Below are 21213 nucleotides of genomic sequence, written 5' to 3' on the forward strand. Positions count from 1 at the left end.
CACACGTAGTTGCGAGTTAACAGGCTTAGAAACGCATTTTGTCTGCTGAGTTAAACGAGCGAGCTCACGCCTACTTTCGTGATGTACGCGCCGCAGCCTGTCTTTCGCGTGAGCCTCGGTTCAAAAGGTGTGACGTCATAAACATTGAGATACATGGACAACTAGCTTTTGCTTCGAAAGAAGCGCAGATTACCAGATTATACTCATCCAGTCAAAATACTAACACTAATTCTTTACAGAAGAATGGAAAAGCTGGTGGAAGCCAACCTCGGGGAAGATCAGTTTGGATTCCAGAGAAATCTAGGAACACAACAGGCATTACTAACCCAACTACTTCTCATAGTACACAGGTTAAGGAAAGATAAACCTACGTTTATAGCAGCTGAATGGAATGGGCAGTGTTTTGAAAGGAGAATGTAAAGTGAACATCAACAAAAGCAAAACGAGGATAATGGAAGGTAGCCGAATTAAATCCAGTGATGGTGACCGAATTAGATTAAGAAATGAGACATTTAAAGTAGCAGATGAGTTTTTCTGTCAGTGGACTGTGCGGCTGGTCCCGGCGGAGGTTCGAGTCCTCCCTTGGGCGTGGGTGTGTGTGTTTGTCCTTAGAGTAATTTAGGTTAAGTAGTGTGTAAGCTGAGGGACTGATGACCTTAGCAGGTAAGTCCCATAAGATTTCACACACAATTTTTTTTTCTTCTGTCAGGGAAGCAAAATAACTGATGATGGTCGAAATAGGATGAATATAAAATGTAGACTGGTAATTGCAAGAAAAGCATTTCTGAAGAAGAGAAATTTGTTAAGAGTACAGATTTAAGTGTCAGGAAGTCCTTTCTGAAAGTATTGGTATGGAGTGTCGTCATGTATGGAACTGAAACATGGACGATAAAAAACTTAGACAAAAAGAGAATAGACGCTTTTGAGATGTTTGCTACAGAAGAATGCTGAAGATTAGATGGGTAGATCTCTTAACTAATGAGGACTTACTGAACAGAACAGGAGAGAAGAGAAATTTGTGGTACAACCTGACTAAAGGAAGGGATCCGTTGGTAGGACATATTCTGAGGAATCAAGGGATCACCAATTTAATACTGGAGGGAAGCGTGGAGGGTAAAAATCGTAGAGGGAGACTAAGAGATGAACATAATAAGCAGATTCAAAAGGACGTAGGTTGCAGTAATTACTCAGAGATGAAGGGGCTTGCACAGGATAGAGTAGCAGGAGAGCTGCAACAAACCAGTCTCTGGACTGAAGGCAACAACAACTACTCATCCGGTGCTTGATACTGATAGAACTTATCGACTTCTAACAAACTTTAAATATAATTTCAAACTTTTTCTCTCTTACGCGCTTCACATCAAATATTTAATACATTAACTCATTTGTAAAGTTCTAAGCTTTTTTATACATAGAAGTTAGATTTTTTAATAAATCGGGGTTTACTGGTATTGAAAACAAATGTTTATTTATCATCGTATGAACTTTTAACAGCCTGTTTTTGTAAACACGGCTTTTTATATTCTGGTATGTATTATTCAATACAGGGTGTCTCTATTCACTATCAATTTCCATGCAAACGCTAATCTTTTTTCTTGTCTCTTCAGATACTGGTATCTTAGTGTGTGCGTGTCTCTCTAAAGTCACTATCCATTTCCATGAAAAGGCTAATTTGTTTTTCCATTCTCTGCAGATACTGGTATCTTCGTGCAAGATATTTCGCACGGAAAAACGGGTTGCCATTGTTTTTGCTCAGGTACGCGACTTATCGTAAGAAGGCACCAGAGCAGAATTTACCCGTAAAGTCCACAAATCAGCCCCATCAAGGTCACATATTCGTCTACTTGTGAACAGATTTAAGCGTACTGGCAGTGTGATGAGGCACATCATGGACCACCATTCGTATCGACAGAAACAGTGCAGCAGTGACAGGAGTCCGAAGGCACCAACTCGACGCCTCAGTTGGGAATTGGACGTCCCTCGCAAAATTGTGTGGAATGTCCTTTTCACTCTACGAAAACGTCCTTGTCACATTCAGGTTCTGCATCATCTTGATGAAGATGATTTCGCCTGTCGTCAAGCAGAGTGTTATGTTCTCCTGGAATCTGTAGACAACGAGAATTTAATGGACAACATTTTATTCTCCGATGAAGTCACATTCCACGTTTGTGGGAAAGTGCACAGACACAACAGCCGAATATGGGCACATGTGGAATCGGAGTGGGAACTTGATACACTGAAGGTCAAGCTTGGTTGAGTATGGCAAAAGCAAAACTGTATGGTCCATTTTTCTTTGCCGAAAGGTCAATAACAGGTAACATTACCGCGACATGGAAATGTTCCTTGAACTGTAGCTTTAGGATGATGGCATACGGGATACAGTTGTGTTTCAGCAAAATTGGTGCGCCTCCACATTTTTCACACATTGTCTGTGATTGATCAGAGGTAGGTGGATAGGCGGAGGAGCACCTTGGCTGTGCGCTTCCTTTTCACCGGACCTTGCTCCCTTAGACTTTTTTGCATGGGCGTACATCAAGTCCACAGTGCACACTAGCAAAGTGAATGGTCTGTCTGATCTACGACATCGTATCAGGGAACCAACAGGCCACTTTACAGTTGAAATGGGAAGGTCAACATTTCGTTCCATTACTGAAAGATGGAGTGTTTTGACCCAGATGGCGGTCTTGTAGAAGGGCAGCAGAATACTTATAAAACTTCACAATAAAATTGATTTTTCAATTACTGTCTTCCTTTATTGAAATGGATAGTGACTTTAGAGCCACCTTGTAATTTCGTTGTAATCTTTTGTAAATACAGGGTATTACAAAAAAATATACGTATTACAAAATATTCTTTTGTTCAAACTATCGATCGCTGCGTCTCGCCTCGGCTGCTTGTGTCGTTCGCTGTTTTATTCAGTCGTTTGGTACTTAACAAATTTGTAAATGAAAATGATAATCTTATTTTATTACACTGAGTAATTACTAAATAATTTTTCTCCCGGCTAAAGATTTGGTCAAGTTGCCAAAGAACTCCAAGTTAACGTCGTGTTAAGGTGTTGTCTGTAAGTTGTGTAAGTGTCACTAAATCACACTTCATACAACAGATTCTATACAACTATTGATTATGATGGAAGCAGTTATCTTCAGCAAAATGATCATTGAAACCACCGAATATCAGCCGCGCACAACACTGACGATGTTACCTGAAACAATATTCTTCGCAACTCGTGCTTAATTAATTTCGGCTCCATAAATCAGCTAGAAAAGCATGTTATAAGGATCGTGCTATGAGCACTGTTTTTAAAGAGCCAATCTGATTCGAATTATTTTCATTAAAATGAGTTCGGGACCACCGGTGCACATTTATTTTTACAGATTTGTATTACCTTCGGCATTTATGCCTGCAGAGTTGCGTAATTTGAATTTGCCGCTGAGATAATTGTTAAGATGGCGACAGACAATTGATAGAGACTTTCTATTGTTAGAGCAAATAGGATAAGTATTTGAAATGCTTATTAAACTTTACTTTCGTATTGTGCACTATTTAGACTTCATCAAGCAAACATTTGATTTTTTTCCTAAGGAAAACACAGACAAAAAACGCGATACAAATCGCTATCATCAATGGCTGCGCTCCTTGCAGCGGAAAGAGATAATTAACACAGATAATGCTTATTGAGTGAGGAATTAAAGTTACAAATAATTATTCACTCATATTTATAATAATAATGAACTCTATGCTCAAGTAATAATTAACAAATAATTGCAATTTCTCAACAGACCTCAGTTTGATATGCGTCCGCAACCTACAAAAGCCATCCAACATAAGGTAAAAACAAAGGAAGACAAACGCAGATCATAAAAGGAATTTACAATTATCACTGTCTTTGTATGATACACATCGATATGTCCAATTACATCATAAAATATTACATAAATAATTAATATTTATCATCGTTTTCACTGTTTTTTTATATGTTGAATAGATAGTGTTTATAATTGTTAGAGGCATAATTTCCTCTCGTCGCACCAGCGTTGCCAACCATACGATAAATTATCGCGATATACGATAATTACAACGTGAACACGATATACGATAGTACATTGCTGATAATTCCGGAATCTACGATAATTTTTGTGAAGATTTAAAATGAAAATAAATTGATACTTGTAGTAGTTCCATACGTTAATAATCTGTTTTCATATATTTAAGTCCATACTCCATTCAATATAAGCAATTTCCTCTTTTTCTCTCGTCCACTCCCCGCAACAGTCCAACGACTCTTAACACTGTATATTCGCTTCCGGGGAATACCCTTAGCGCCTAACAAATATTGTTTCACAACAATATGGGCTATTAGGGCTAGGCCATCGTCATCAGTTGCAGGTGAAATTGGGACTTGAATGCACGGGTAGTTGTCTTTGTGCTCTTAAAAGAATATTAATTTTTTGTTCTTAAGAGAAATTAAAGTGTGGTGTTCTTTAAATATATATTGTAGTAGTGTATTCAAATATAAATAATGGAAAGGAAACTGAGGCTGCGTGGTGAGTTGAAATTAAAACGTTTGAAACAAAAGTTCAGAAAGGAATGGTTGACTGATTTATCTTTCAAGGATTGGCTACAACCTGTTAGTGATGATGCATATAAAGCTCTGTGTAAGGTTTGTAGATGTGAATTCAGTGCTGAGTTGACTGTAGTGAAAAATCCCGCTAAAGGGAAAAAACACTTTAGCGCCGTAAAATGTGTCGGGCCTCTACAAAAGAAACTTGACTTTTCATCACAATCAAAATCGTCTGATACATTTGATAAGCAGGGCAAGAGGACTGAAATATTGCTATGTGGATTTTTGGCAGAACATAATATCTATATTAATACAGCCAATCTCTTAAAAGATGTAATTAAAAGTGCCTTTCCCGATTCTAAAATAGTTGAGAACTTGCAGTTGGGTAGAACAAAAGCCACAGGGGTGATAAAGAATGTCATTTGGATGCACTGAATGAAGTTTTACGGAGACAAAAGTTGACAAAAGTTCAGTTTCATAATTGAATGTATCGACATTTCCGCTACGGAAAATTTGTGTATTTGTGTGCGGTATTTTGATGAAGATAGCTCCAAAATACATACTAAATTTTGGCAATTACAGCTGTTTGACGAGAAAAATGCAGAAGCCGCTCATGAAGGTGCACTGCTAATCGTTTGTACGATCTCGTACGTAAAGCCTTGTCAGTACATAATATTCCTCCTGAAAATTTAGTAGGATTTGCTTCGGATGGGTGCAACACAATGATGGGGAAAGATAATTCTGTTGCTAGTCGAATAATTAGAGATTTTCCTGGTATTTGTATACAGAAATGTATATGGCATTCATTGCACCTATGTGCAAGTGAGGCTTGCAAACAATTACCAAGACTATGTGAAGACACAGCAAGGGATGCATATTCATTCTTTAAGCGTAGTTCAAAAAGAATAGCCCAGTTTGTGGAATTCCAACAGTTTTGTAATGTCGAACCTCACGAGATACTGCATCCGTCTCAAACAAGATGGTTATCTTTGTTAACTGTTGTTTCACGTATTCTAGAACAATGGAATGCATTGCAATTATTTTTCACTTACAAGTGGGAAGAAGAAAGACTGTATGCAGCTGAACAGTTAGCAAAGGCATTCAGGGACAACTTCGTACGTGTATTTTTTATATGTCTCGAGTGGATTCTACCGAAATTTGTGTCTCTGAATCAATATTTTCAAAGCGAGAAATTAGTAATTTGCTCTTTGCATGATAGAATGTGCAAAACGTACAAAGAAATCCTTCTCTGCTATATGTCTCCTGATTATATCAATAAAACTGATTTGACAGACATAGATCCAGCAAACCCAGCCCAACTTGTGCCTTATACGCAAATGTATTTAGGTGTAGGTGTGATGGATTTCATGAGCCAATCTGAAAACAACTCACAAAAATCTAAAGTGACTGATTTCTACTACAGAATGCAACAGTTTCTTATAGTATCTTGTTGTGAGATAAAAAGCGGTATGATTTCAACAATTCTGTTCTAAAAATGTTGAGTTGGTTAACACCAGAAATAGCATTGTCAAAAAGTGCTGCAAGGCCGTCAACGCTTGTTCCACTTATAAAGTCGGTTCAAAGGATTTCTCCAAAAGACAAAAGGCTTATGCAAATGATTGATGATCAGTGGAGAGCATTGCCACATGCAGAATTTCCCGAAAATCTACGGCCTAAAGAGGTGGACGAATTTTGGGTGTTCATAAAGAAGGCTAGGGACCTTCATGGTAACAAAGAGTTCCTCCAAATAGGAATCTTTGTGCTAGATATATTAATTTTACCACATTCTAGCGCTGATTGTGAGCGGGTCTTTTCAAAAATGAATCTAGTGAAGACACCATTGACAAATAAGTTACATTCGGGTACAGTCAGCGCAGTAGTGCTCACTTCCCAGCCTGTGAAGAATTTTGTACAGTTCGAACCAACCAGTGCAATGATTGCATCAATGAACACGTCTAACATTTATGCTAAGAAGAAGGAATCTCATCGGGATAGTAACGCCGATTTCGCCGATGTGGAGTTCGACAACGATGCTTATTAGGGTGAGTTTAATTATATTATTATTTTTAATTATATTACGTGCACAGTGCTACTTTTCGATCGGGGTTTAGCGAATTTTCCTTGCATAAAAATATACGATAATTTTAGATAAAAAACGATAATTTTAAATACAAAATGCCATAATTTTATCTTATGGGGTTGGCAACGCTGCGTCGCACTGTAGCTAAAATTTATCTCGTGGATGTTACATGCTGGAGAAACGAATACATAGTCTAATTTATATTAATAGCCGCTAGATGTCAATTGTCTTCTATTTTGCTTGGTAAAAAATAGCTATTCTGCAACAGAAATCATTTTGTGTTCTAGAGTTTGCGAAGTGCAATTCCGTGATTACAATGCAAAGACGTTTCAGATGGTTCAAATGGCTCTGAGCACTATGGGACTTAATATCTGAGGTCATCAGTCCCCTAAAACTTAGAACTACTTAAACCTAACTAACCTAAGGACATCACACACATCCATGCCCGAGGCAGGATTCGAACATGCGACCATAGCAGTCGCGCGGTTCCAGACTGAAGCACCTAGAACCGCTCGGCCACCAGGGCCGGCAAAGACGTTTCAGGTTGACGTACCAAATTGATCCTCCGAATGGGTGGAACATTCGCAGATCGTATCGACAGTTTCTAGATACAGGATACGTATGTAACGGAAAGAGTCCTAGACGCCCTCGTGTTCCTGAAGAAAATGTTGCACGAATTCAAACTGCTTTTCAACGTAGTCCTTCAAATTCAACTCGTCGTGCCAGTCAGGAGTTAACAACTGCCAACAACATTTTGTCGTGTTTTGAGACGTCGGTTGGTTATGAAGCCGTAAAAGTTACAGCTGTTATAAGCTCTGTATCCTGATGACAAACGCAAACGTGTGGCATTTTGTAACGAGATTCTTGATGCTATTGAGAACACGGCTATGATAACACTTTCGCACAACGCATCGTGTTCGGTTGTAGGGAAGCAGCCTACTCATGCCGTAGTAAATTCACATCAGTCTTTCCATTGTGTGCCAGCCAGTCCGCTGTAACTAGCTCTGACGTCATAAATGTTGCGCAATACTTTTAAAATCAAATAAATAACCTGAAACGATTCTAGCATGTCAGGAGTAATACTAAATTAATATGTGTTGAATATCAGTTCGATAACTTTAGCCATTTTCGAAATTTGGACGTTTTTCTGCAAAAATCATTGGCGCAACAGAAAAGAGCTAGAGACTTAAAAATTGATAATTAGATTCCTTTTTCATAATAATTTAATAAAAACAGTACTTTGGATTACACAAATTAAAATTTTAGTGGAAATTCATGATTTTCTGGTTTTTGTCTTAAAAATTAAAGAAGCAAGATAGATTAAGTAGGCTAATAAATAAGGCTAGGATGTTTATATTTAAGTAGAATGGAGATCCGCTATAACCATAAGGATGTGAGAAGTTTCGTTTGAATATCTATAAAACTATACCTATAGCGTATCTCCAAAGGACCAGTTCAGAGCTAGTCTACTGCGTGCAGTGTAATTAAATTAATTCTCTCGCCCAAAAGATTTAACTTAGCTACGTCAAACTTTTATTATGATTACTTACCTGTGTGTTGAATGCACATTTAAATTGAGAGCTTCATCGGCCATCAGCAAAAGAAGCTATGATTTATTCGATAACTTAAAGTGGTGCATTACTAGCCCAGCGGCTAGTCGGGAGAGCCGATTTGATCAGGCGTTCCTTTAGCAGTCCGCACCGCGGCTTTATACGTATAAAAGAACGCTGCGCGAGGAAGAAAGGCCCCAGTTCCCTCCAGACGCTGAATAATACGCCATCTGTGTCGGGAGTCGCGTCGCGTCGGTATCATTGCTACAAACAGCCTCGGATGCCGTATTAAGTTACTCGAGATACCTACGCGTAACCATGAAATCATTTTCGAGTGAAGTGTTAATTCTGGATTGACTTTAATTATCTATCTTCAGTTTGCGTATGTCGTATTTTCACGTGCCGCCGCGGGACAAACATTCTATCATTATTTAGCGTGGCGTTTGATGAACCTAATCATCAAATTATGGCGAGCATTCATTTAAATATTTAATTTGGACAGTTATAGTGGCATCAGCGCATTAGACTCTGAACTGCTCTGTTAGTTAGATTGTGTGGATTCTTTTGTTTTCATCTGTGACTTTCAGAATACAGAACGTTTTTTCACGACCGTTTTTGATTATAAATCCCAGACAATCTCCTAATTCCTCAGAGCTATAAGCTGTAACTATAAGTGTATTCTCAGATGAAGTGGGCACTAGGAATTCTAATTACAGGCTTCACGGTTTGCTAATCGCTTTCTGGTTGCCAATATTGTAGTTAGAGAGCCAGTGTTGAGAACGGCGAAAGACAGCATAAATAACATTCTAAATAATATGAACTGGTTTTACATTCTACAAACCAAACATTTATATAAACAACATAAAATTGGCATAATTCCACCCGCCGCCCCACACAGTGATGAAGCGACTTTCCGTGTTAGTGGTCAGGTAAACAAACACAATGTTCGAATTTGGAGCCTACAGAACCCACATGTGGCAATTGAACATGTGCGAGATTCGCCAAAAACCAATGTGTTTTGTGCGATATCCCGATCATCTGTTTACGGCCCATTCTTCTTTGATGGAAACACAGTTAACGCTCAGCACTATCTCGCTATGTTAAAAACTGATTGTTTCCGAGGCTGCACGAAGACAACTTCATTTTTCAACATGACGGGGGGGGGGGGGGGGGGGAGGGCACCCTCTCACCGGAGTCGGGGGGCACCCTCTCACCGGAGTCGCCAAGTGCGTGAATATCTGGATGAAACTCTACCGAAGCGTTGGATTGGTCGTCAAGGAGTTGGCGGCTTAACATGTCTCAGCTGGGCTCCACGATACCGGATTTGACACCCTCTGACGTCTTCATGTGGGGTTTCGTTAAAGACAACGTTTATGTACCACCACTCCCACAGAACCCGGAAGAGTTGAAGAGCTGGATCCGTACTGCCATAACATCAGTGACGAAGGACATGCTTGCCCGAGTATGGAAAGACCCTGAGTATCGATGTGATATTGTTCGTGTCGCTGATGGAGAACATATTGAACATCTGTAATCTGAGCTTGAAAGGTTCGTAAATACGTGCGTAAAGTTTCGACAGTTTAAGTGTCGGATTTACCGTCTTCCTGCAAGTTTTCGACTCAGTGAATAGTTCACTTCGCGTATCCTGGCCATCGTTGTAACGCAACATGTTTACAGAGTTTATAGAGGAGCCCTCACCTTTCTCCGTGACCACTACCGGAAGGCATGGGGCGGACAACTTTAGTTTAAAGGCGTGGACGGACTGGGTTGGCTTTCGTTCACAAATTCTACTATCCTAACTCGTTGGTTCTGATGCTGCTGCATCATGACTGTTTAGTTCCTGCACATTTTGCTACCCGGAATTACTTCTGTATTGAATGTTTCCGACAGGTGGCCTATAATTTTGCCTTGGCTGAGCTGCCTGTTGGTTAGCCCACCTGTCAGCATAGATTGATTAGTTTTAGGCTGTTGGAAGTTGGGATTGTTGTGTCCCGTGACGCCTCCGCGTCTTTTCCTATTATTTACGTGCTAGTTATTGACATACCAGTTCCCATTTGAGTTTGAGTAAGCCGCCTTCTGCTGTGGTCACTGTAGTTATCGCAGTCGTTCTTTCCTCTGTTTCCGTTACTATTGCCGTTTTTATTATTATTTCCGCCGTTTTGCGGAGGGTAACCAACCTTTCTGCATCTTCGTGAATCAAATCTATTGAATCCACGATGGCTAGAACTCTTTCCAAGTCACCTTCAGAGACGTTAACTAACTGCTCACTGGGTAGAAGAGGTTATTTCGGTTTTAATATTCTTAACGCCTTTCTCGTGGTCACGGGGTTCGTCCCAGTAACGAGTTTTACTAATGGAACTCTCTATGTATTTTCTCATGCTACCTAACTTCGGATCGTGGAAGGTAGGATTGTTCACCTCTTGTCTTAGACATTCTTTGGCACAAGTACTCCAATATTTTGTTAAGAAAGTTTTCTAGAATTCTTCGAGTGTTGAACAGCTGTTCACTATCTCCCTTGCCCATAGTGCGGCTTCATCTACAATATGTGAAGCCACAAACTGTATTTTTTGTCGCTCCGTCCAAACTTTGGCAGAACGCGTCTAAAACTTTTAATGAAAATGATCGGATGCTCGGTCTTTTTCTCTGCAGAAAATGTTTAAAAGCGCCTGTGTTCTATTAGGCTTCCTTTCAGTTTAATCTCAGAGTAGCTAGGCTTTTGTTCGTCAGCTACCGCTGATATCGTCTCTGGAGAAAGACTGTAAACATTTCGTTCAGGGAAAGTTGGTGACCGATAACAGCTTTCGTTTCCGTAGCGCCTACGGCCTTGAATCAGTATTTCGATTGGTATCTTGCACACTAGACTCACTACGTCCTAGCAGTGCTATTCTACCTTGTATTTCTCTTTGCCAATGCGGAAGTTGCCCCGCTAAGGAGTATTGAATGTGGTTTAATTCGTTTCGCAATTCATTTGCGATTTCGCCATTGGCGAATGCAGCTTCCTTTGTGACTTTTCGTACCATATTTTGTAGCCCAGTGCTCACGTATACCTTAATCTCTAAATCCTTTTGCTCCAACCACTGAGTTCTTTCGGTCGCTATCTTCTCCGATTGAGCCTTCAAGTGCTCTTCGACCTGCTCCGTTACTTCTACAGGAATCTGGTCTAATATGTTTGCCACTTCTGTTACTTTAGTGTCCAGGGCGTTTTGTGCATCCTGACACTTCCTGACATCATTAATAATCTGAGATACTGCTTCAAATAAGCCACTATATACTTCCCTCATAGCAGTGATTTCGATTTTAATAGTTTTTAGCTGCTTTACTAGGTTTGTTAACAGCGCTTCGTCGCGCTTAGTTAGAAGTTCATTTAATTGACGGGTGATGTTCTCATCCCATACTTTCTCTCAGGTCTCCTGTCTCTCTTCACGTTCTTTCTGTTTGCTGTGTAACTTCGGAAAGAACATTGTAAAGAAATCATCACCGGGCATTCACGTCATGATGGTTTTCCATTACTGTACAGTTTGACAGAGGTCGATGCCGCCGATTTATTATCGTCAGCTAAGATATTCCTATCGAATTCACTGGGTATCAGTTGATCCGATTCTTATCCTGTCGCAGTTTCTTGCGATAGGAGTTCCGTTTACACTCTACTTTTATCTGATAGATCGTGTATATTATCAAGAGATTCGGAATCGGAGTATACTGATTCCTTTCTCGATGCTTTTTGTGGTGTCACCGCCAGACACCACACTTGCTAGGTGGTAGCCTTTAAATCGGCCGCGGTCCGTTAGTATACGTCGGACCCGCGTGTCGCCACTGTCAGTGATTGCAGACCGAGCGCCACCACACGGCAGGTCTAGAGAGACTTACTAGCACTCGCCCCAGTTGTACAGCCGACGTTAATAGCAATGGTTCACTGACAAATACGCTCTCATTTGCCGAGACGATAGTTAGCATAGCCTTCAGCTACGTCATTTGCTACGACCTAGCAAGGCGCCATAGCATTTGATAATTAATATTGTGAAGCTTGTACAGTAACGAGAAATGTTCACCAATTGTGGATTAAAGTTAAGTATTACAGCAACTGCGTCCGTTTTCTACGTTCTCATTTCCTTGTAATGTTCCAGACCTCACGCCAGTCAGCCTGTAATTAAACGCGTGCATTTCGGCCTCCTCTAGCAACACAGTGTTGGCTCTTCTGCCAACACTTCACTTTTTAACACGATGCATAGAATAAACAACTGCAATCTTTTTCGTGCTAGCCATGGCTGGCAACTCAACAGTCAATTGTTGCACCCAGCTATTATTTGAGCTTCGAGTATTACTTGCAACAAAAACACAGTAAAATCTTGACTGAAGCTTCACACGAATACAGCCTCTTGCTGTAATATACACAACACATACACAAAACAATACCTAACTCACAATAATACAATGTATCTGGAGTATCAAAGTGCTTTCCTGACCCATCACCACAAAATAACCGAAGGAAACACACTCTAGTGCCCTTACCTTAGTTATATTTAGCGACAGGTCCAGGTTGCATGTTATGTATTCGTGCCCAGGTATATAATTTCTTGTCGTTATAATTTCTTCTCCATGCAAGAAAGGTTGTGGTATTTTAATTATCCAATGAAGCACAAGTGATGAACATGTGGAAAGAAACATTCATCAGTTAATTACAAATACATGAAAAGTACAATACAATACAATAAAATAACGGTTTCTGTCAGACATTGTATTTTGCGTAGATTCGAGCCGGACGTTAGGGCGCCATTTATACCATCCCTCTCTCTTCTTTGGTATTAAAGTGCTTTGACTTTAATGTAAGATGTGGTCAGGGTTGTCGGGAAAAATGTAAAGGATATTTAATACACTGTTGGCATCGCGTATATTCCGCGCGCTCATAAATGCAGCTTGCGTATACGCCGAGGTTAATCACTGTTGCAAAGCAGGCACAAATATTAGTAAAAATGGGTACAGTTTTGCTCGTAGTGCTTTAGTTATGTTATCTAAACTCGCGGTTAGCTCAAGATGATCAGGAGTAGCAGGAAACTATCACTGTTATTGATCGTTAATTAATTGTTGCCAAGAGAGAATCGATATTACCGCCTACGTAGCGTAAGGATTTGTACTCACGATAAATAATTTCATTGATATTACACTGGCTTCATTTTAGGTTAAGCATTTCTTTGACAGAAATACATTTAATTGCAAACTCATAGATATCGTGAAATAAACCTAAACCTTGTTGCCCACTGCAGTTAAATCTATCCACGAAATTCCATAAAAATTCTGATAAAATGAACTTTGCAAATTTTAATTCTTGAAAATTATTAACAGTATTCAAAGTACTTATTATGTTAACTTGAGGATGAAGCCCAATATTTTATATTTTAATTAAATTACACGAAATGGCCGCCTGTGCGCCATTACGCCAAAAGAAGGCCAGGTGGACGATTTTCTACACAATTCACTTTAAACAATTATTTTTCACTTAAATATTTCCACAGGGAGGGAGAGGTTTTAAATAAGAACAAGAGAAACTCTGTTTTACCGTATATTGTAAAGAAAATACGTAATCAAATGCTTAGTAAGTCACAACAGCTAAGCTACTTGATTCTTTACCAGCTGGGACACAAGTAGTATTTGATCTTTGAACCAATTCTTATTTTGACCTTAATGAGAAAAGTCTTTTTTTGACCTTAATGTGAAAAGATGTCCATAATTACAAAGAATGTCTTTACATTGTATAGTTACTCTTTGATACTAAAATACATATTTTATTAACACTTTTGACACAAAAAATATCATCTTAACGAGTTGTAGGGATTGTAGTTATCTGTCGTATTAGCTACAATTTTTAGCGACAGAAATACCCAGTTTCGTACTTTCTTTACACTTCTACATCTACATCCATACTCCGCAAGCCACCTGACGGTGTGTGGCGGAGGGTACCCTGAGTACCTCTATCGGTTCTCCCTTCTATTCCAGTCTCGTATTGTTCGTGGAAAGAAGGATTGTCGGTATGCTTCTGTGTGGGCTCTAATCTCTCTGATTTTATCCTCATGGTCTCTTCGTGAGATATACGTAGGAGGGAGTTATATACTGCTTGACTCTTCGGTGAAGGTATGTTCTCGAAACTTTAACAAAAGCCCGTACCGAGCTACTGAGCGTCTCTCCTGCAGAGTCTTCCACTGGAGTTTATCTATCATCTCCGTAACGCTTTCGCGATTCCTAAATGATCCTGTAACGAAGCGCACTGCTCTCCGTTGGATCTTCTCTATCTCTTCTATCAACCCTATCTGGTACGGATCCCACACTGCTGAGCAGTATTCAAGCAGTGGGCGAACAAGCGTACTGTAACCTACTTCCTTTGTTTTCGGATTGCATTTCCTTAGGATTCTTCCAATGAATCTCAGTCTAGCATCTGCTTTACCCACGATCAACTTTATATGATCATTCCATTTTAAATGCGTACTCCCAGATAATTAATCGAATTAACTGCTTCCAGTTGCTGACCTGCTATTCTGTAGCTAAATGATAAGGGATCTATATTTCTATGTATTCGCAGCACATTACACTTGTCTACATTGAGATTCAATTGCCATTCCCCGCACCATGCGTCAATTCGCCGCAGATCCTCCTGCACTTCAGTACAATTTTCCATTGTTACAACCTCTCGATACACCACAGCATCATCTGCAAAAAGCCTTAGTGAACTTCCGATGTCATCCACAAGGTCATTTATGTATATTGTGAATAGCAACGGTCCTATGACACTCCCCTGCGGCACACCTGAAATCACTCTTACTGCGGAAGACTTCTCTCCATTGAGAATGACACGCTGCGTTCTGTTATCTAGGAACTCTTCAATCCAATCACACAATTGGTCTGATAGTCCATATGCTCTTACTTTGTTCATTAAACGACTGTGGGGAACTGTATCGAACGCCATGCGGAAGTCAAGAAACACGGCATCTACCTGTGAACCCGTGCCTATGGCCCTCTGAGTCTCGTGGACGAATAGCGCGAGTTGCGTTTCACACGACCGTCTTTTTCGAAACCCACGCTGATTCCTACAGAGTAGATTTCTAGTCTCCAGATAAGTCATTATACTCGAACATAATACGTGTTCCAAAATTCTACAACTGATCGACGCTAGAGATATAGGTCTATAGTTCTGCACATCTGTTCGACGTCCCTTCTTGAAAAAGGGGATGACCTGTGCCCTTTTCATATCCTTTGGAACGCTACGCTCTTCTAGAGACCTACGGTACACCGCTGCAAGATGGGGGGGGGGGGGGGGGGGCAAGTTCCTTCGCGTACTCTGTGTAAAATAGAACTGGTGTCCCATCAGGTCCAGCGGCCTTTCCTCTTTTCAGCGATTTTAATTGTTTCTCTATCCCTCTGTCGTCTATTTCGATATCTACCATTTTGTCATATGTGCGACAATCTAGAGAAGGAACTACAGTGCAGTCTTCCTCTGTGAAACAGCTTTGGAAAAAGACATTTAGTATTTCTGCCTTTAGTCTGTCATCCTCTGTTTCAGTACCATTTTGGTCACAGAGTGTCTTGACATTTTGTTTTGATCCACCTACCGCTTTGACATAAGACCAAAATTTCTTAGGATTTTCTGCCAAGTCAGTACATAGAACTTTACTTTCGAATTCATTCAACGCCTCTCGCATAGCCCTCCTCACACTACATTTCGCTTCGCGTAATTTTTGTTTCTCTGCAAGGCTTTGGCTATGTTTATGTTTGCTGTGAAGTTCCCTTTGCTTCCGCAGCAGTTTTCTAACTCGGTTGTTGTTACACGCCTGGTTTAGGTTTAGTTTAATTTTTATAGGGCTTTCCAGGAGACGTCACGGTGAGAATGGGCTAGTGGGAGTGGATCGGTATAAGAGACTTACAGAGATGGACTAGTGGGTGTGGGCGACTGACACAGAGGGCATCTTACGGGAGTGGGAGGTAAGCTACGCGTTAAAAAGAGCACGAATACGCCAAATTTTTGCTATAATTTTTATAGGTGCTGAGGAAGGTAGAATGAGGCAGCTGGAACCCCAGTTTTCAGAGTCCTTTAAACAGGACCATATTCGCCTCCTTTGTGCTCCGATAGGAGCCTTTTTCTGTTGGTGAACTTACGGTCTATTCGTGAACGCTGACGAACTACAAAGACATCCACGCTGCATTTCGGGTAAATGCCGCCTTGACATTGGAAGTGTAGACGAGCAGGAACGCAGAGCACCGCAGCTAAAGGCACACAACTGACAGCAGGAACAAGCGCGGTCGCGTGATCACCGCTGCCAAGGACGCACGTAAGCTGAACTGCGGCCGCTATCACCTCGGTCACGGCAGGTCGGGCGTCGTCGACTCTCCTGATCTCGTCCAACTGTGGTTACAAGCCAACTACGCTGCACAGTAACATCATCTGGGCGATAGTAATACTTTATCCTCACAAAAGTATCCGGACACCCTTATGTAACGCGGAATTGATCATTAGATGTCACGAGAGGAATCGGGAAACGTTGTATAGTCCATAGAGAAGTGATAACAGTACAATGGGTCGGTCAGGAAGGCTCTATGACTTCGAACGCGGACTAGTCACTGGGCTTCACCTAAGTGACAAAATCATCAAAGACATTCCAACCGTTCTGAAGCTACCCAAGTCGACTGCTGGTGATGAAATCGTGAAGGTACAACCATAGCTAAACCTAGACGACGCAAAACTCATGTATTTACAGACAGATACCGCCGAGTTTTGCAATGGATAGTTGTAAAAAATCGCTTGAAATCAGAGAAAGGAATCACTCCTGAGTTCTAAAGTGCTACCAGCTGTCCAGCTAGCACAGAGACTGTGCTGTGTAGAGAATGCCAAGGGAGCTTTCGGCGCTGTAAAATGTGACGTCGCTGGGCAGTGAATGACTGGAAACAAATTACGAGGGTCACTCCAAATGAAAACTCATTCCGCATGTGTGAAAGTTTTACATCCTTCCCGCTTGTTTTCAAACTTAGTTCAACCTGTTCCCGTGAGTGGCGCCGTCACAGCAAGATGGCTGCTACACTTGACGTTCGTCAGAAGCAACGTGCTGTCAAAGAATTCCTGTGCTGTCAAAACGAGGCAGTGGGAAACATCCACAAGAGGTTGAAGCAGGTTACGTGATGAAAGCGGGCAGCAGCAGGCCTTGTACTGCACACACTCCAGACAATGTGCATAGAGTTAACGAATTGGTGACTGCTGACAGACGCATCGCAGTGAACGAATTGTCACGCTACGTTGGGATAAGGGAAGGAAGTGTTTGCAGAATACTGAAAATGTTGGCGTTAAAAAAGGTTTGTGTCAGATGGGTTCCCAGGATGTTGACAGTGGCTCGCAAAGAAACAAGAAAAACGGTATGCAGCGAACTTTTGGAACAGTACGAGAATGGTGGAGATCAATTTCTTGGAAGAATTGTGACAGGTGATGAAACATGGCTCCATCACTTTTCACCAGAGACGAAGAGGCTATCAATGGAGTGGCATCATGCAAATTCACCCAAGAAAAAAAATTAAAAACCACACCTTCTGCTGGAAAAGTTATGGCTACGGTGTTTTTCGATTCCGAACGACTCTTGCTTGTGGACATCATGCCAAGTGGAACCACCATAAATTCTGATGCATGTGTGACGACACTGAAGGAACTTCAAGCTCGACTGAGTCGTCTTCGACTACATCGGCAAAAGCAGGATGTTTTGCTGTTGCACGACAATGCACGGCCAAAAACCATGGAAGCGATCACAAAACTCGGATGGACAGCACTGAAACACCAGCCTTATAGTCCTGACCTGGCTCCATGTGACTATCATCTCTTTGGGAAACTGAAAGACTTTCTTCGTGGGACAGCCAAACAGTGGCTGCAACAGGTTGGTCCAGAATTTTACCGTGCGGGTATACAGGCGCTGGTTCCAAGATGGCGTAAGGCAGTTGAGAGGGATGGAAAATATGCGCAAAATGAAAATATTGTTCCTAAAGGATGTATCTACACACTGTAAAACTTTCAAACATGTAGAATAAAAGATGATCTTTTTTTAAAAAAAATAGTGTGCATTTCTTTTGGAGTGACCCTCGTATTTGGAATAGTGAAAGTTATTCCGTGCGGCAATCCGATGGAAAGGTTTGCGTTTAGCGAAAACCTGGAGAACGTTACTTGTCATCATGTGTAATGTCAGCAGTGAAATACGGAGAACGTGGTGTTATGGTATGGGCTTGTTTTTCGTAGTTATGCCACGCTTAAGAAAACGCTAAATGAGGAAGCGCATGAACATATTTTGCAGAAGTGTGTTCTATCTACAGTAGACGAACTGTTTGTGAACAGTGATTGCATGCGCATGAGAATGCATCGTGTCGTAAAGCAGGACCTGCAAGACAACGGTTTGTGCACAACATCTCTTAAATGGACTGGCCTGTCCAGAGTCCCGGCCTCCATCCAATGGAACACCTCTGGAATGAGTTAGAACGTTGCCTTCCTCTATACTCCAGCCTCCAACGTCACTACCTTCTCTGATTTCGGCTCTTGTGGAAGAATGAGCTGCCATTCCTCCACAGACATTCGTACACCTCATTGAATGTGCTCCCAGCAGAGTCCAAGCCGTCATAAAGGCGTAAAGTGGACACACCGCATGTTAATATGCACTAATGGGCGCCTGGGTACTTTTGATCAGGTAGTGTGCAACACTCACTAGCCCCGAACATTATGTCACATATGTTCACTTAGATCTACATTTATACTCTGCAAACCACCGTGAGATGCATAGCAGAGGGTACCTCCCATTGTACTAGTCATTAGAGTTTCTTCCTGTTCCAATCACATATGGAGTGCAGGAAGAATGATTGTTTGAATTCCTCTGTACTTCAGTAATTGGCCTAATCTTCACGACTTCTACGTGAGCGATACGTAGGGGGTTGTAGTATATTCATAGAGTAATCATTTAATGCCTTTCCTGAAACTTTGTTAATAGACCTTCTCGTGATAGTTTGTCTATCTTCAAGAGTCTCCCAGTTCAGTTCCTACAGTATCTCTGTGACACTCTCCCACGAATTAAACAAACTTGCACCCACTCGTGCTGCCCTTCTCTGTATGCATTCAGTATCCCCTGTTAGTCCTATCTGGTATGGGTCCCATATTCTCGAGCAATATTCTAGAAATGGTCGCACGAGTGCTTTGTAAGCAATGTCTTTTGGAAACTGATTGCGGTTCCACAGGATTCTACCAATAAACTGAAGTCTGTCACCTGCTTTACCCACAACTGAACCTTTGTCATCATTCCATTTCATATCCCTAGAAAGTGTTACAACTAGATAGTTGTATGAATTGGTCGATTCTAACACTGACTCATTGTTATTACAGTCATAGGATACTACGTTTTTCCTTTTTGTGAAGTTCAAAATTTTATAAGTTGCCAGTCTCAACACCAGTTTGAAATCTCATCAAGAATATTTATGCAACTTCTTTTAGATAGTACTTCATTATAGATAACTGCATCATCCACAAAAAAACCGTGATTTTACTGTTTTCTTAATACGTCTGGAAGATCATTAATATATAACATGAACAGCAAGGGTCCTAACTCACTTCCCTGGGGCACATCTGGCGATGACTCTCCATTCAAAAACTCCTCAATCCAGTCACAAATTTCACTTGATGACCCATATGATAAAAATTTGACATTAAACGTAGGTGCTGTGCTGAGTCAAATCCTTCTCGGAAATCAAGAAATACAGCATCTACCTGATTGGCTTGATCCAATACTTTCAGTATGTCATGTGAGTTGAGTTTCACATGATCGATGTTTTCGAGATCCATGCTGGTTGGCATTGAGGAGATCATTGTGATCAGAGAGAGGATTTGAAATTTAGCTTGGCCTGTAGGTTCGCAAATTTAGTTTAGATTCGATATACTGTCCGTTCTATAGATCCATAGTGAGGAGATCATCAAGGATATGGAACACGCCATGGAACAACAATTCTTAAAACACATTAAAAAAAAAGAGCACAATGTTCCTTCCATACATCTTACATGAAACGGTCATCATGGATGTGGAGTAAGTAAAAGATGTGAAACAAGTTTTCATTTGAGATGTAATAACAAACTAGTCACAAAATGACTGTATGTATTATGCGCTTAGGTACATAATTCTTACGCTCTTGTAGCCACGCATTATCAAACAGAAAATCGGTTTGCAACCCTTATTTATATTGAACACGCTACTGCACTGAATATGTTCAGAATTTAGATTTTATGTAACACTCACGTTAGTAATACATACACTGCCCGCCCGGTTAGCCGTGCGGTCCACCGGGGGCCAAACCGCAAAATAACCCTGAAAGGGTGGTTCAGTGTGGGACGGCGGAGGGGTGAAGTGGACTGCGGTAGTCGTCGTGGGGTTGTGGACCACTGTAGGTGCTACAGAAGAATGCTGCACAGAAGAATGATGTTACAGAAGAATGCTGAAGATTAGATGGGTAGATCACGTAACCAATGAGGAGATATTGAATAGAATTGGGGAGAAGAGGAATTTGTGCCACAACTTGACTAGAAGAAGCGATCGGTTGGTAGCAAATGTTCTGAGGCATCAAGGGATCAGCAATTTAGTATTGGAGGACAGCGTGGAGGGTAAAAATCGTAGAGGGAGACCAAGAGGTGAATACACTAAGCAGATTCAGAAGGATGTAGGTTGCAGTAGGTACTTGGAGATGAAGAAGCTTGCACAGGATAGGGTAGCATGGAGAACTGCATCAAACCATTCTCTAAACTGAAGATCACAACATTATAGAGACAGCAAGGCTCAATATTTATGCAGGGGAATTTCAACGACTTGAGTCCAAGCTGTTGCTGCACTACGCTGGGCAAAAGGAAGTCCGACCCGATATTAGCAAGTATTCCATGACTTTTGTCAACTTAGTGTAATCTGCCTTTGTTAGAACTTTCAAAGAAGGTTGACATTATGGCTGGCTACTTAGAAGACGATTTTCGTGAAGAAGTT

General features: G+C 41.0%; 1 long non-coding RNA gene across 1 annotated transcript in view; it reads right to left on the bottom strand.

Annotated features, from left to right (window-relative positions):
- Positions 1 to 21213, bottom strand: part of LOC124796339 — a 105664-nt gene that overhangs the window by 69923 nt on the left and 14528 nt on the right. The window contains exon 2 of the long non-coding RNA XR_007016752.1: positions 12704 to 12783. This is a non-coding gene — a long non-coding RNA (uncharacterized LOC124796339). The remainder of the gene's footprint in view (positions 1 to 12703; positions 12784 to 21213) is intronic.

This window comes from Schistocerca piceifrons, chromosome 4 (assembly GCF_021461385.2).
Source record: "Schistocerca piceifrons isolate TAMUIC-IGC-003096 chromosome 4, iqSchPice1.1, whole genome shotgun sequence".
In the NCBI taxonomy this organism is placed as follows: domain Eukaryota; kingdom Metazoa; phylum Arthropoda; class Insecta; order Orthoptera; family Acrididae; genus Schistocerca; species Schistocerca piceifrons.